This window comes from Spinacia oleracea, chromosome 2 (assembly GCF_020520425.1).
Source record: "Spinacia oleracea cultivar Varoflay chromosome 2, BTI_SOV_V1, whole genome shotgun sequence".
NCBI classification, from domain to species: Eukaryota; Viridiplantae; Streptophyta; class Magnoliopsida; order Caryophyllales; family Amaranthaceae; genus Spinacia; species Spinacia oleracea.
In genome coordinates, this window is record NC_079488.1 from 65,380,493 (window position 1) to 65,389,987 (window position 9,495).

Below are 9,495 nucleotides of genomic sequence, written 5' to 3' on the forward strand. Positions count from 1 at the left end.
AACTTGGAAAAAGAACGGCGGAGTTCCGAGAACCGGGCGCAAAGTTACGGCATTCCGAACAGAAAAGGGGGTCGGGTCGAGTCGGGTTTGGGTTATAATGAAATGAGCGCAGTAAGTGTTTGGGTGCGATCATACCAGCTCTAATGCACCGGATCCCATCAGAACTACGCAGTCAAGCGTGCTTGGGCGAGAGTAGTACTAGGATGGGTGACCTCCTGGGAAGTCCTCGTGTTGCACCCCTTTTTTCGCCAAATTCCGTTTTTTATTTTTTTCCGACGACGGTGCCTTTTTTCCAAGGTCAAACGAGGTTTCGGAGCGTAGGTGGTCGAGAAATAAGGAACTCCGAACAGAAAAGGGGGTCGGGTCGGGTTTGGGTTATAATGAAATGAGCGCAGTAAGTGTTTGAGTGCGATCATACCAGAACTAATGCACCGGATCCCATCAGAACTCCGCAGTTAAACGTGCTTGGGCGAGAGTAGTACTAGGATGGGTGACCTCCTGGGAAGTCCTCGTGTTGCACCCCTTTTTTCGCCAAATTCCGTTTTTTATTTTTTTCCCGACGACGGTGCCTTTTTTCCGAAGTCAAACGAAGTTGCGGAGCGTAGGTGGTCGAGAAATAAGGAACTTGGAAAAAGAACGGCGGAGTTCCGAGAACCGGGCGCAAAGTTACGGCATTCCGAACAGAAAAGGGGGTCGGGTCGGGTCGGGTTTGGGTTATAATGAAATGAGCGCAGTAAGTGTTTGGGTGCGATCATACCAGCACTAATGCACCGGATCCCATCAGAACTCCGCAGTTAAGCGTGCTTGGGCGAGAATAGTACTAGGATGGGTGACCTCCTGGGAAGTCCTCGTGTTGCACCCCTTTTTTCGCCAAATTCCGTTTTTTATTTTTTTCCGACGACGGTGCCTTTTTTCCGAGGTCAAACGAGGTTGCGGAGCGTAGGTGGTCGAGAAACAAGGAACTTGGAAAAAGAACGGCGGAGTTCCGAGAACCGGGCGCAAAGTTACGGCATTCTTAACAGAAAAGGGGGTCGGGTCGGGTCGGGTTTGGGTTATAATGAAATGAGCGCAGTAAGTGTTTGGGTGCGATCATACCAGCACTAATGCACCGGATCCCATCAGAACTCCGCAGTTAAGCGTGCTTGGGCGAGAGTAGTACTAGGATGGGTGACCTCCTTGGAAGTCCTCGTGTTGCACCCCTTTTTTCGCCAAATTCCGTTTTTTATTTTTTTCCCGACGACGGTGCCTTTTTTCCGAGGTCAAACGAAGTTGCGGAGCGTAGGTGGTCGAGAAATGAGCGCAGTAAGTGTTTGAGTGCGATCATACCAGCACTAATGAACCGGATCCCATCAGAACTCCGCAGTTAAGCGTGCATGGGCGAGAGTAGTACTAGGATGGGTGACCTCCTGGGAAGTCCTCGTGTTGCACCCCTTTTTTCACCAAATTCCGTTTTTTATTTTTTTCCCGACGACGGTGCCTTTTTTCCGAGGTCAAACGAAGTTGCGGAGCGTAGGTGGTCGAGAAATGAGCGCAGTAAGTGTTTGAGTGCGATCATACCAGCACTAATGAACCGGATCCCATCAGAACTCCGCAGTTAAGCGTGCTTGGGCGAGAGTAGTACTAGGATGGGTGACCTCCTGGGAAGTCCTCGTGTTGCACCCCTTTTTTCGCCAAATTCCGTTTTTTATTTTTTTCCGACGACGGTGCCTTTTTTCCAAGGTCAAACGAGGTTGCGGAGCGTAGGTGGTCGAGAAATAAGGAACTTCGAACAGAAAAGGGGGTCGGGTCGGGTTTGGGTTATAATGAAATGATCGCAGTAAGTGTTTGAGTGCGATCATACCAGCACTAATGCACCGGATCCCATCAGAACTCCGTAGTTAAACGTGCTTGGGCGAGAGTAGTACTAGGATGGGTGACCTCCTGGGAAGTGTTGCACCCCTTTTTTCGCCAAATTCCGTTTTTTTATTTTTTTCCGACGACGGTGCCTTTTTTCCGAGGTCAAACGAGGTTATAATGAAATGAGCGCAGTAAGTGTTTGGGTGCGATCATACCAGCACTAATGCACCGGATCCCATCAGAACTCCGCAGTTAAGCGTGCTTGGGCGAGAGTAGTACTAGGATGGGTGACCTCCTGGTAAGTCCTCGTGTTGCACCCCTTTTTTCGCCAAATTCCGTTTTTTATTTTTTTCCCGACGACGGTGCCTTTTTTCCGAGGTCAAACGAGGTTGCGGAGCGTAGGTGGTCTAGAAATAAGGAACTTGGAAAAAGAACGGCGGAGTTCCGAGAACCGGGCGCAAAGTTACGGCATTCCGAACAGAAAAGGGGGTCGGGTCGGGTCGGGTTTGGGTTATAATGAAATGAGCGCAGTAAGTGTTTGGGTGCGATCATACCAGCACTAATGCACCGGATCCCATCAGAACTACGCAGTCAAGCGTGCTTGGGCGAGAGTAGTACTAGGATGGGTGACCTCCTGGGAAGTCCTCGTGTTGAACCCCTTTTTTCGCCAAATTCCGTTTTTTATTTTTTTCCGACGACGGTGCCTTTTTTCCAAGGTCAAACGAAGTTGCGGAGCGTAGGTGGTCGAGAAATAAGGAACTTGGAAAAAGAACGGCGGAGTTCCGAGAACCGGGCGCAAAGTTACGGCATTCCGAACAGAAAAGGGGGTCGGGTCGGGTCGGGTTTGGGTTATAATGAAATGAGCGCAGTAAGTGTTTGGGTGCGATCATACCAGCACTAATGCACCGGATCCCATCAGAACTCCGCAGTTAAGCGTGCTTGGGCGAGAATAGTACTAGGATGGGTGACCTCCTGGGAAGTCCTCGTGTTGCACCCCTTTTTTCGCCAAATTCCGTTTTTTATTTTTTTCCGACGACGGTGCCTTTTTTCCGAGGTCAAACGAGGTTGCGGAGCGTAGGTGGTCGAGAAACAAGGAACTTGGAAAAAGAACGGCGGAGTTCCGAGAACCGGGCGCAAAGTTACGGCATTCTTAACAGAAAAGGGGGTCGGGTCGGGTCGGGTTTGGGTTATAATGAAATGAGCGCAGTAAGTGTTTGGGTGCGATCATACCAGCACTAATGCACCGGATCCCATCAGAACTCCGCAGTTAAGCGTGCTTGGGCGAGAGTAGTACTAGGATGGGTGACCTCCTGGGAAGTCCTCGTGTTGCACCCCTTTTTTCGCCAAATTCCGTTTTTTATTTTTTTCCCGACGACGGTGCCTTTTTTCCGAGGTCAAACGAAGTTGCGGAGCGTAGGTGGTCGAGAAATGAGCGCAGTAAGTGTTTGAGTGCGATCATATCAGCACTAATGAACCGGATCCCATCAGAACTCCGCAGTTAAGCGTGCATGGGCGAGAGTAGTACTAGGATGGGTGACCTCCTGGGAAGTCCTCGTGTTGCACCCCTTTTTTCACCAAATTCCGTTTTTTATTTTTTTCCCGACGACGGTGCCTTTTTTCCGAGGTCAAACGAAGTTGCGGAGCGTAGGTGGTCGAGAAATGAGCGCAGTAAGTGTTTGAGTGCGATCATACCAGCACTAATGAACCGGATCCCATCAGAACTCCGCAGTTAAGCGTGCTTGGGCGAGAGTAGTACTAGGATGGGTGACCTCCTGGGAAGTCCTCGTGTTGCACCCCTTTTTTCGCCAAATTCCGTTTTTTATTTTTTTCCGACGACGGTGCCTTTTTTCCAAGGTCAAACGAGGTTGCGGAGCGTAGGTGGTCGAGAAATAAGGAACTTGGAAAAAGAACGGCGGAGTTCCGAGAACCGGGCGCAAAGTTACGGCATTCCGAACAGAAAAGGGGGTCGGGTTTGGGTTATAATGAAATGAGCGCAGTAAGTGTTTGGGTGCAATCATACCAGCACTAATGCACCGGATTCCATCAGAACTCCGCAGTTAAGCGTGCTTGGGCGAGAGTAGTACTAGGATGGGTGACCTCCTGGGAAGTCCTCGTGTTGAACCCCTTTTTTCGCCAAATTCCGTTTTTTATTTTTTTCCGACGACGGTGCCTTTTTTCCAAGGTCAAACGAGGTTTCGGAGCGTAGGTGGTCGAGAAATAAGGAACTCCGAACAGAAAAGGGGGTCGGGTCGGGTTTGGGTTATAATGAAATGAGCGCAGTAAGTGTTTGAGTGCAATCATACCAGAACTAATGCACCGGATCCCATCAGAACTCCGCAGTTAAACGTGCTTGGGCGAGAGTAGTACTAGGATGGGTGACCTCCTGGGAAGTCCTCGTGTTGCACCCCTTTTTTCGCCAAATTCCGTTTTTTATTTTTTTCCCGACGACGGTGCCTTTTTTCCGAAGTCAAACGAAGTTGCGGAGCGTAGGTGGTCGAGAAATAAGGAACTTGGAAAAAGAACGGCGGAGTTCCGAGAACCGGGCGCAAAGTTACGGCATTCCGAACAGAAAAGGGGGTCGGGTCGGGTCGGGTTTGGGTTATAATGAAATGAGCGCAGTAAGTGTTTGGGTGCGATCATACCAGCACTAATGCACCGGATCCCATCAGAACTCCGCAGTTAAGCGTGCTTGGGCGAGAGTAGTACTAGGATGGGTGACCTCCTGGGAAGTCCTCGTGTTGAACCCCTTTTTTCGCCAAATTCCGTTTTTTATTTTTTTCCCGACGACGGTGCCTTTTTTCCGAGGTCAAACGAAGTTGCGGAGCGTAGGTGGTCGAGAAATAAGGAACTTGAAAAAAGAACGGCGGAGTTCCGAGAACCGGGCGCAAAGTTACGGCATTCCGAACAGAAAAGGGGGTCGGGTCGGGTCGGGTTTGGGTTATAATGAAATGAGCGCAGTAAGTGTTTGGGTGCGATCATACCAGCACTAACGCACCGGATCCCATCAGAACTCCGCAGTTAAGCGTGCTTGGGCGAGAGTAGTACTAGGATGGGTGACCTCCTGGGAAGTCCTCGTGTTGCACCCCTTTTTTCGCCAAATTCCGTTTTTTATTTTTTTCCCGACGACGTTGCCTTTTTTCCGAGGTCAAACGAAGTTGCGGAGCGTAGGTGGTCGAGAAATAAGGAACTCCGAACAGAAAAGGGGGTCGGGTCGGGTTTGGGTTATAATGAAATGAGCGCAGTAAGTGTTTGAGTGCGATCATACCAGAACTAATGCACCGGATCCCATCAGAACTCCGCAGTTAAACGTGCTTGGGCGAGAGTAGTACTAGGATGGGTGACCTCCTGGGAAGTCCTCGTGTTGCACCCCTTTTTTCGCCAAATTCCGTTTTTTATTTTTTTCCGACGGTGCCTTTTTTCCGAGGTCAAACGAGGTTGCGGAGCGTAGGTGGTCGAGAAACAAGGAACTTGGAAAAAGAACGGCGGAGTTCCGAGAACCGGCGCAAAGTTACGGCATTCCGAACAGAAAAGGGGGTCGGGTCGGGTCGGGTTTGGGTTATAATGAAATGAGCGCAGTAAGTGTTTGGGTGCGATCATACCAGCACTAATGCACCGGATCCCATCAGAACTCCGCAGTTAAGCGTGCTTGGGCGAGAATAGTACTAGGATGGGTGACCTCCTGGGAAGTCCTCGTGTTGCACCCCTTTTTTCGCCAAATTCCGTTTTTTATTTTTTTCCCGACGACGGTGCCTTTTTTCCGAGGTCAAACGAAGTTGCGGAGCGTAGGTGGTCGAGAAATGAGCGCAGTAAGTGTTTGAGTGCGATCATACCAGCACTAATGAACCGGATCCCATCAGAACTCCGCAGTTAAGCGTGCTTGGGCGAGAGTAGTACTAGGATGGGTGACCTCCTGGGAAGTCCTCGTGTTGCACCCCTTTTTCGCCAAATTCCGTTTTTTATTTTTTTCCCGACGACGGTGCCTTTTTTCCGAGGTCAAACGAAGTTGCGGAGCGTAGGTGGTCGAGAAATAAGGAACTTGGAAAAAGAACGGCGGAGTTCCGAGAACCGGGCGCAAAGTTACGGCATTCCGAACAGAAAAGGGGGTCGGGTCGGGTCGGGTTTGGGTTATAATGAAATGAGCGCAGTAAGTGTTTGGGTGCGATCATACCAGCACTAATGCACCGGATCCCATCAGAACTACGCAGTCAAGCGTGCTTGGGCGAGAGTAGTACTAGGATGGGTGACCTCCTGGGAAGTCCTCGTGTTGCACCCCTTTTTTCGCCAAATTCCGTTTTTTATTTTTTTCCGACGACGGTGCCTTTTTTCCAAGGTCAAACGAGGTTTCGGAGCGTAGGTGGTCGAGAAATAAGGAACTCCGAACAGAAAAGGGGGTCGGGTCGGGTCGGGTTTGGGTTATAATGAAATGAGCGCAGTAAGTGTTTGGGTGCGATCATACCAGCACTAATGCACCGGATCCCATCAGAACTACGCAGTCAAGCGTGCTTGGGCGAGAGTAGTACTAGGATGGGTGACCTCCTGGGAAGTCCTCGTGTTGAACCCCTTTTTTCGCCAAATTCCGTTTTTTATTTTTTTCCGACGACGGTGCCTTTTTTCCGAGGTCAAACGAGGTTGCGGAGCGTAGGTGGTCTAGAAATAAGGAACTTGGAAAAAGAACGGCGGAGTTCCGAGAACCGGGCGCAAAGTTACGGCATTCCAAACAGAAAAGGGGGTCGGGTCGGGTCGGGTTTGGGTTATAATGAAATGAGCGCAGTAAGTGTTTGGGTGCGATCATACCAGCACTAATGCACCGGATCCCTTAGAACTCCGCAGTTAAGCGTGCTTGGGCGAGAGTAGTACTAGGATGGGTGACCTCCTGGGAAGTCCTCGTGTTGCACCCCTTTTTTTCGCCAAATTCCGTTTTTTATTTTTTCCCGACGACGGTGCCTTTTTTCCGAGGTCAAACGAGGTTGCGGAGCGTAGGTGGTCGAGAAACAAGGAACTTGGAAAAAGAACGGCGGAGTTCCGAGAACCGGGCGCAAAGTTACGGCATTCCGAACAGAAAAGGGGGTCGGGTCGGGTCGGGTTTGGGTTATAATGAAATGAGCGCAGTAAGTGTTTGGGTGCGATCATACCAGCACTAATGCACCGGATCCCATCAGAACTCCGCAGTCAAGCGTGCTTGGGCGAGAGTAGTACTAGGATGGGTGACCTCCTGGGAAGTCCTCGTGTTGCACCCCTTTTTTCGCCAAATTCCGTTTTTTATTTTTTTCCCGACGACGGTGCCTTTTTTCCGAGGTCAAACGAAGTTGCGGAGCGTAGGTGGTCGAGAAATAAGGAACTTGGAAAAAGAACGGCGGAGTTCCGAGAACCGGGCGCAAAGTTACGGCATTCCGAACAGAAAAGGGGGTCGGGTCGGGTCGGGTTTGGGTTATAAAGAAATGAGCGCAGTAAGTGTTTGGGTGCGATCATACCAGCACTAATGCACCGGATTCCATCAGAACTCCGCAGTTAAGCGTGCATGGGCGAGAGTAGTACTAAGATGGGTGACCTCCTGGGAAGTCCTCGTGTTGCACCCCTTTTTTCGCCAAATTCCGTTTTTTATTTTTTTCCCGACGACGGTGCCTTTTTTCCGAGGTCAAACGAAGTTGCGGAGCGTAGGTGGTCGAGAAATAAGGAACTTGGAAAAAGAACGGCGGAGTTCCGAGAACCGGGCGCAAAGTTACGGCATTCCGAACAGAAAAGGGGGTCGGGTCGGGTCGGGTTTGGGTTATAATGAAATGAGCGCAGTAAGTGTTTGGGTGCGATCATACCAGCACTAATGCACCGGATCCCATCAGAACTCCGCATCAAGCGTGCTTGGGCGAGAGTAGTACTAGGATGGGTGACCTCCTGGGAAGTCCTCGTGTTGCACCCCTTTTTTCGCCAAATTCCGTTTTTTATTTTTTTCCGACGACGGTGCCTTTTTTCCGAGGTCAAACGAGGTTGCGGAGTGTTGGTGGTCGAGAAATAAGGAACTTGGAAAAAGAACGGCGGAGTTCCGAGAACCGGGCGCAAAGTTACGGCATTCCGAACAGAAAAGGGGGTCGGGTCGGGTCGGGTTTGGGTTATAATGAAATGAGCGCAGTAAGTGTTTGGGTGCGATCATACCAGCACTAATGCACCGGATCCCATCAGAACTCCGCAGTTAAGCGTGCTTGGGCGAGAGTAGTACTAGGATGGGTGACCTCCTGGGAAGTCCTCGTGTTGCACCCCTTTTTTCGCCAAATTCCGTTTTTAATTTTTTTCCGACGACGGTGCCTTTTTTCCAAGGTCAAACGAGGTTGCGGAGCGTAGGTGGTCGAGAAATAAGGAACTCCGAACAGAAAAGGGGGTCGGGTCGGGTTTGGGTTATAATGAAATGAGCGCAGTAAGTGTTTGAGTGCGATCATACCAGCACTAATGCACCGGATCCCATCAGAACTCCGCAGTTAAACGTGCTTGGGCGAGAGTAGTACTAGGATGGGTGACCTCCTGGGAAGTGTTGCACCCCTTTTTTCGCCAAATTCCGTTTTTTTATTTTTTTCCGACGACGGTGCCTTTTTTCCGAGGTCAAACGAGGTTGCGGAGCGTAGGTGGTCTAGAAATAAGGAACTTGGAAAAAGAACGGCGGAGTTCCGAGAACCGGGCGCAAAGTTACGGCATTCCGAACAGAAAAGGGGGTCGGGTCGGGTCGGGTTTGGGTTATAATGAAATGAGCGCAGTAAGTGTTTGGGTGCGATCATACCAGCACTAATGCACCGGATCCCATCAGAACTACGCAGTCAAGCGTGCTTGGGCGAGAGTAGTACTAGGATGGGTGACCTCCTGGGAAGTCCTCGTGTTGAACCCCTTTTTTCGCCAAATTCCGTTTTTTATTTTTTTCCGACGACGGTGCCTTTTTTCCGAGGTCAAACGAGGTTGCGGAGTGTAGGTGGTCGAGAAATAAAGAACTTGGAAAAAGAACGGCGGAGTTCCGAGAACCGGGCGCAAAGTTACGGCATTCCGAACAGAAAAGGGGGTCGGGTCGGGTCGGGTTTGGGTTATAATGAAATGAGCGCAGTAAGTGTTTTGGTGCGATCATACCAGCACTAATGCACCGGATCCCTTAGAACTCCGCAGTTAAGCGTGCTTGGGCGAGAGTAGTACTAGGATGGGTGACCTCCTGGGAAGTCCTCGTGTTGCACCCCTTTTTTTCCGCCAAATTCCGTTTTTTATTTTTTCCCGACGACGGTGCCTTTTTTCCGAGGTCAAACGAGGTTGCGGAGCGCAGGTGGTCGAGAAACAAGGAACTTGGAAAAAGAACGGCGGAGTTCCGAGAACCGGGCGCAAAGTTACGGCATTCCGAACAGAAAAGGGGGTCGGGTCGGGTCGGGTTTGGGTTATAATGAAATGAGCGCAGTAAGTGTTTGGGTGCGATCATACCAGCACTAATGCACCGGATCCCATCAGAACTCCGCAGTTAAGCGTGCTTGGGCGAGAGTAGTACTAGGATGGGTGACCTCCTGGGAAGTCCTCGTGTTGCACCCCTTTTTTCGCCAAATTCCGTTTTTTATTTTTTTCCCGACGACGGTGCCTTTTTTCCGAGGTCAAACGAGGTTGCGGAGTGTAGGTGGTCGAGAAATAAGGAACTTGGAAAAAGAA

The 9,495-nt window shown here is 50.4% G+C and overlaps 31 non-coding genes across 31 annotated transcripts; all 31 read left to right on the forward strand.

Moving 5' to 3' along the window:
- Positions 1 to 121: 121 nt before the first annotated feature.
- On the forward strand, positions 122 to 240 carry LOC130468865 (5S ribosomal RNA). The gene has a single exon (XR_008929250.1). It is a non-coding gene; the product is annotated as a 5S ribosomal RNA (ribosomal RNA).
- A 164-nt stretch (positions 241 to 404) lies between these two features.
- LOC130468791 (5S ribosomal RNA) lies at positions 405 to 523 on the forward strand. Its single transcript, XR_008929176.1, has one exon. It is a non-coding gene; the product is annotated as a 5S ribosomal RNA (ribosomal RNA).
- Positions 524 to 743: 220 nt separating this feature from the next.
- LOC130468640 (5S ribosomal RNA) lies at positions 744 to 862 on the forward strand. Its single transcript, XR_008929025.1, has one exon. It is a non-coding gene; the product is annotated as a 5S ribosomal RNA (ribosomal RNA).
- A 219-nt stretch (positions 863 to 1,081) lies between these two features.
- LOC130468674 (5S ribosomal RNA) lies at positions 1,082 to 1,200 on the forward strand. The gene has a single exon (XR_008929059.1). It is a non-coding gene; the product is annotated as a 5S ribosomal RNA (ribosomal RNA).
- Positions 1,201 to 1,312: 112 nt separating this feature from the next.
- Positions 1,313 to 1,431, forward strand: LOC130468800 (5S ribosomal RNA). The gene has a single exon (XR_008929185.1). It is a non-coding gene; the product is annotated as a 5S ribosomal RNA (ribosomal RNA).
- A 112-nt stretch (positions 1,432 to 1,543) lies between these two features.
- On the forward strand, positions 1,544 to 1,662 carry LOC130468768 (5S ribosomal RNA). The gene has a single exon (XR_008929153.1). It is a non-coding gene; the product is annotated as a 5S ribosomal RNA (ribosomal RNA).
- A 164-nt stretch (positions 1,663 to 1,826) lies between these two features.
- On the forward strand, positions 1,827 to 1,944 carry LOC130468908 (5S ribosomal RNA). Its single transcript, XR_008929293.1, has one exon. It is a non-coding gene; the product is annotated as a 5S ribosomal RNA (ribosomal RNA).
- Positions 1,945 to 2,037: 93 nt separating this feature from the next.
- Positions 2,038 to 2,156, forward strand: LOC130468725 (5S ribosomal RNA). The gene has a single exon (XR_008929110.1). It is a non-coding gene; the product is annotated as a 5S ribosomal RNA (ribosomal RNA).
- Positions 2,157 to 2,376: 220 nt separating this feature from the next.
- LOC130468886 (5S ribosomal RNA) lies at positions 2,377 to 2,495 on the forward strand. Its single transcript, XR_008929271.1, has one exon. It is a non-coding gene; the product is annotated as a 5S ribosomal RNA (ribosomal RNA).
- A 219-nt stretch (positions 2,496 to 2,714) lies between these two features.
- On the forward strand, positions 2,715 to 2,833 carry LOC130468641 (5S ribosomal RNA). The gene has a single exon (XR_008929026.1). It is a non-coding gene; the product is annotated as a 5S ribosomal RNA (ribosomal RNA).
- A 219-nt stretch (positions 2,834 to 3,052) lies between these two features.
- On the forward strand, positions 3,053 to 3,171 carry LOC130468693 (5S ribosomal RNA). The gene has a single exon (XR_008929078.1). It is a non-coding gene; the product is annotated as a 5S ribosomal RNA (ribosomal RNA).
- Positions 3,172 to 3,283: 112 nt separating this feature from the next.
- On the forward strand, positions 3,284 to 3,402 carry LOC130468856 (5S ribosomal RNA). The gene has a single exon (XR_008929241.1). It is a non-coding gene; the product is annotated as a 5S ribosomal RNA (ribosomal RNA).
- Positions 3,403 to 3,514: 112 nt separating this feature from the next.
- On the forward strand, positions 3,515 to 3,633 carry LOC130468769 (5S ribosomal RNA). The gene has a single exon (XR_008929154.1). It is a non-coding gene; the product is annotated as a 5S ribosomal RNA (ribosomal RNA).
- Positions 3,634 to 3,842: 209 nt separating this feature from the next.
- Positions 3,843 to 3,961, forward strand: LOC130468829 (5S ribosomal RNA). Its single transcript, XR_008929214.1, has one exon. It is a non-coding gene; the product is annotated as a 5S ribosomal RNA (ribosomal RNA).
- Positions 3,962 to 4,125: 164 nt separating this feature from the next.
- LOC130468818 (5S ribosomal RNA) lies at positions 4,126 to 4,244 on the forward strand. Its single transcript, XR_008929203.1, has one exon. It is a non-coding gene; the product is annotated as a 5S ribosomal RNA (ribosomal RNA).
- Positions 4,245 to 4,464: 220 nt separating this feature from the next.
- On the forward strand, positions 4,465 to 4,583 carry LOC130468742 (5S ribosomal RNA). Its single transcript, XR_008929127.1, has one exon. It is a non-coding gene; the product is annotated as a 5S ribosomal RNA (ribosomal RNA).
- A 220-nt stretch (positions 4,584 to 4,803) lies between these two features.
- LOC130468550 (5S ribosomal RNA) lies at positions 4,804 to 4,922 on the forward strand. The gene has a single exon (XR_008928935.1). It is a non-coding gene; the product is annotated as a 5S ribosomal RNA (ribosomal RNA).
- Positions 4,923 to 5,087: 165 nt separating this feature from the next.
- On the forward strand, positions 5,088 to 5,206 carry LOC130468792 (5S ribosomal RNA). Its single transcript, XR_008929177.1, has one exon. It is a non-coding gene; the product is annotated as a 5S ribosomal RNA (ribosomal RNA).
- A 215-nt stretch (positions 5,207 to 5,421) lies between these two features.
- Positions 5,422 to 5,540, forward strand: LOC130468642 (5S ribosomal RNA). The gene has a single exon (XR_008929027.1). It is a non-coding gene; the product is annotated as a 5S ribosomal RNA (ribosomal RNA).
- Positions 5,541 to 5,652: 112 nt separating this feature from the next.
- LOC130468770 (5S ribosomal RNA) lies at positions 5,653 to 5,771 on the forward strand. The gene has a single exon (XR_008929155.1). It is a non-coding gene; the product is annotated as a 5S ribosomal RNA (ribosomal RNA).
- A 219-nt stretch (positions 5,772 to 5,990) lies between these two features.
- On the forward strand, positions 5,991 to 6,109 carry LOC130468820 (5S ribosomal RNA). The gene has a single exon (XR_008929205.1). It is a non-coding gene; the product is annotated as a 5S ribosomal RNA (ribosomal RNA).
- Positions 6,110 to 6,278: 169 nt separating this feature from the next.
- Positions 6,279 to 6,397, forward strand: LOC130468887 (5S ribosomal RNA). Its single transcript, XR_008929272.1, has one exon. It is a non-coding gene; the product is annotated as a 5S ribosomal RNA (ribosomal RNA).
- A 219-nt stretch (positions 6,398 to 6,616) lies between these two features.
- Positions 6,617 to 6,734, forward strand: LOC130468827 (5S ribosomal RNA). The gene has a single exon (XR_008929212.1). It is a non-coding gene; the product is annotated as a 5S ribosomal RNA (ribosomal RNA).
- Positions 6,735 to 6,954: 220 nt separating this feature from the next.
- On the forward strand, positions 6,955 to 7,073 carry LOC130468654 (5S ribosomal RNA). Its single transcript, XR_008929039.1, has one exon. It is a non-coding gene; the product is annotated as a 5S ribosomal RNA (ribosomal RNA).
- A 220-nt stretch (positions 7,074 to 7,293) lies between these two features.
- Positions 7,294 to 7,412, forward strand: LOC130468728 (5S ribosomal RNA). Its single transcript, XR_008929113.1, has one exon. It is a non-coding gene; the product is annotated as a 5S ribosomal RNA (ribosomal RNA).
- A 220-nt stretch (positions 7,413 to 7,632) lies between these two features.
- On the forward strand, positions 7,633 to 7,750 carry LOC130468875 (5S ribosomal RNA). Its single transcript, XR_008929260.1, has one exon. It is a non-coding gene; the product is annotated as a 5S ribosomal RNA (ribosomal RNA).
- Positions 7,751 to 7,969: 219 nt separating this feature from the next.
- Positions 7,970 to 8,088, forward strand: LOC130468704 (5S ribosomal RNA). The gene has a single exon (XR_008929089.1). It is a non-coding gene; the product is annotated as a 5S ribosomal RNA (ribosomal RNA).
- Positions 8,089 to 8,252: 164 nt separating this feature from the next.
- On the forward strand, positions 8,253 to 8,370 carry LOC130468907 (5S ribosomal RNA). The gene has a single exon (XR_008929292.1). It is a non-coding gene; the product is annotated as a 5S ribosomal RNA (ribosomal RNA).
- A 215-nt stretch (positions 8,371 to 8,585) lies between these two features.
- Positions 8,586 to 8,704, forward strand: LOC130468888 (5S ribosomal RNA). The gene has a single exon (XR_008929273.1). It is a non-coding gene; the product is annotated as a 5S ribosomal RNA (ribosomal RNA).
- A 219-nt stretch (positions 8,705 to 8,923) lies between these two features.
- Positions 8,924 to 9,041, forward strand: LOC130468872 (5S ribosomal RNA). Its single transcript, XR_008929257.1, has one exon. It is a non-coding gene; the product is annotated as a 5S ribosomal RNA (ribosomal RNA).
- A 221-nt stretch (positions 9,042 to 9,262) lies between these two features.
- On the forward strand, positions 9,263 to 9,381 carry LOC130468715 (5S ribosomal RNA). Its single transcript, XR_008929100.1, has one exon. It is a non-coding gene; the product is annotated as a 5S ribosomal RNA (ribosomal RNA).
- The last annotated feature ends 114 nt before the right edge of the window (positions 9,382 to 9,495 follow it).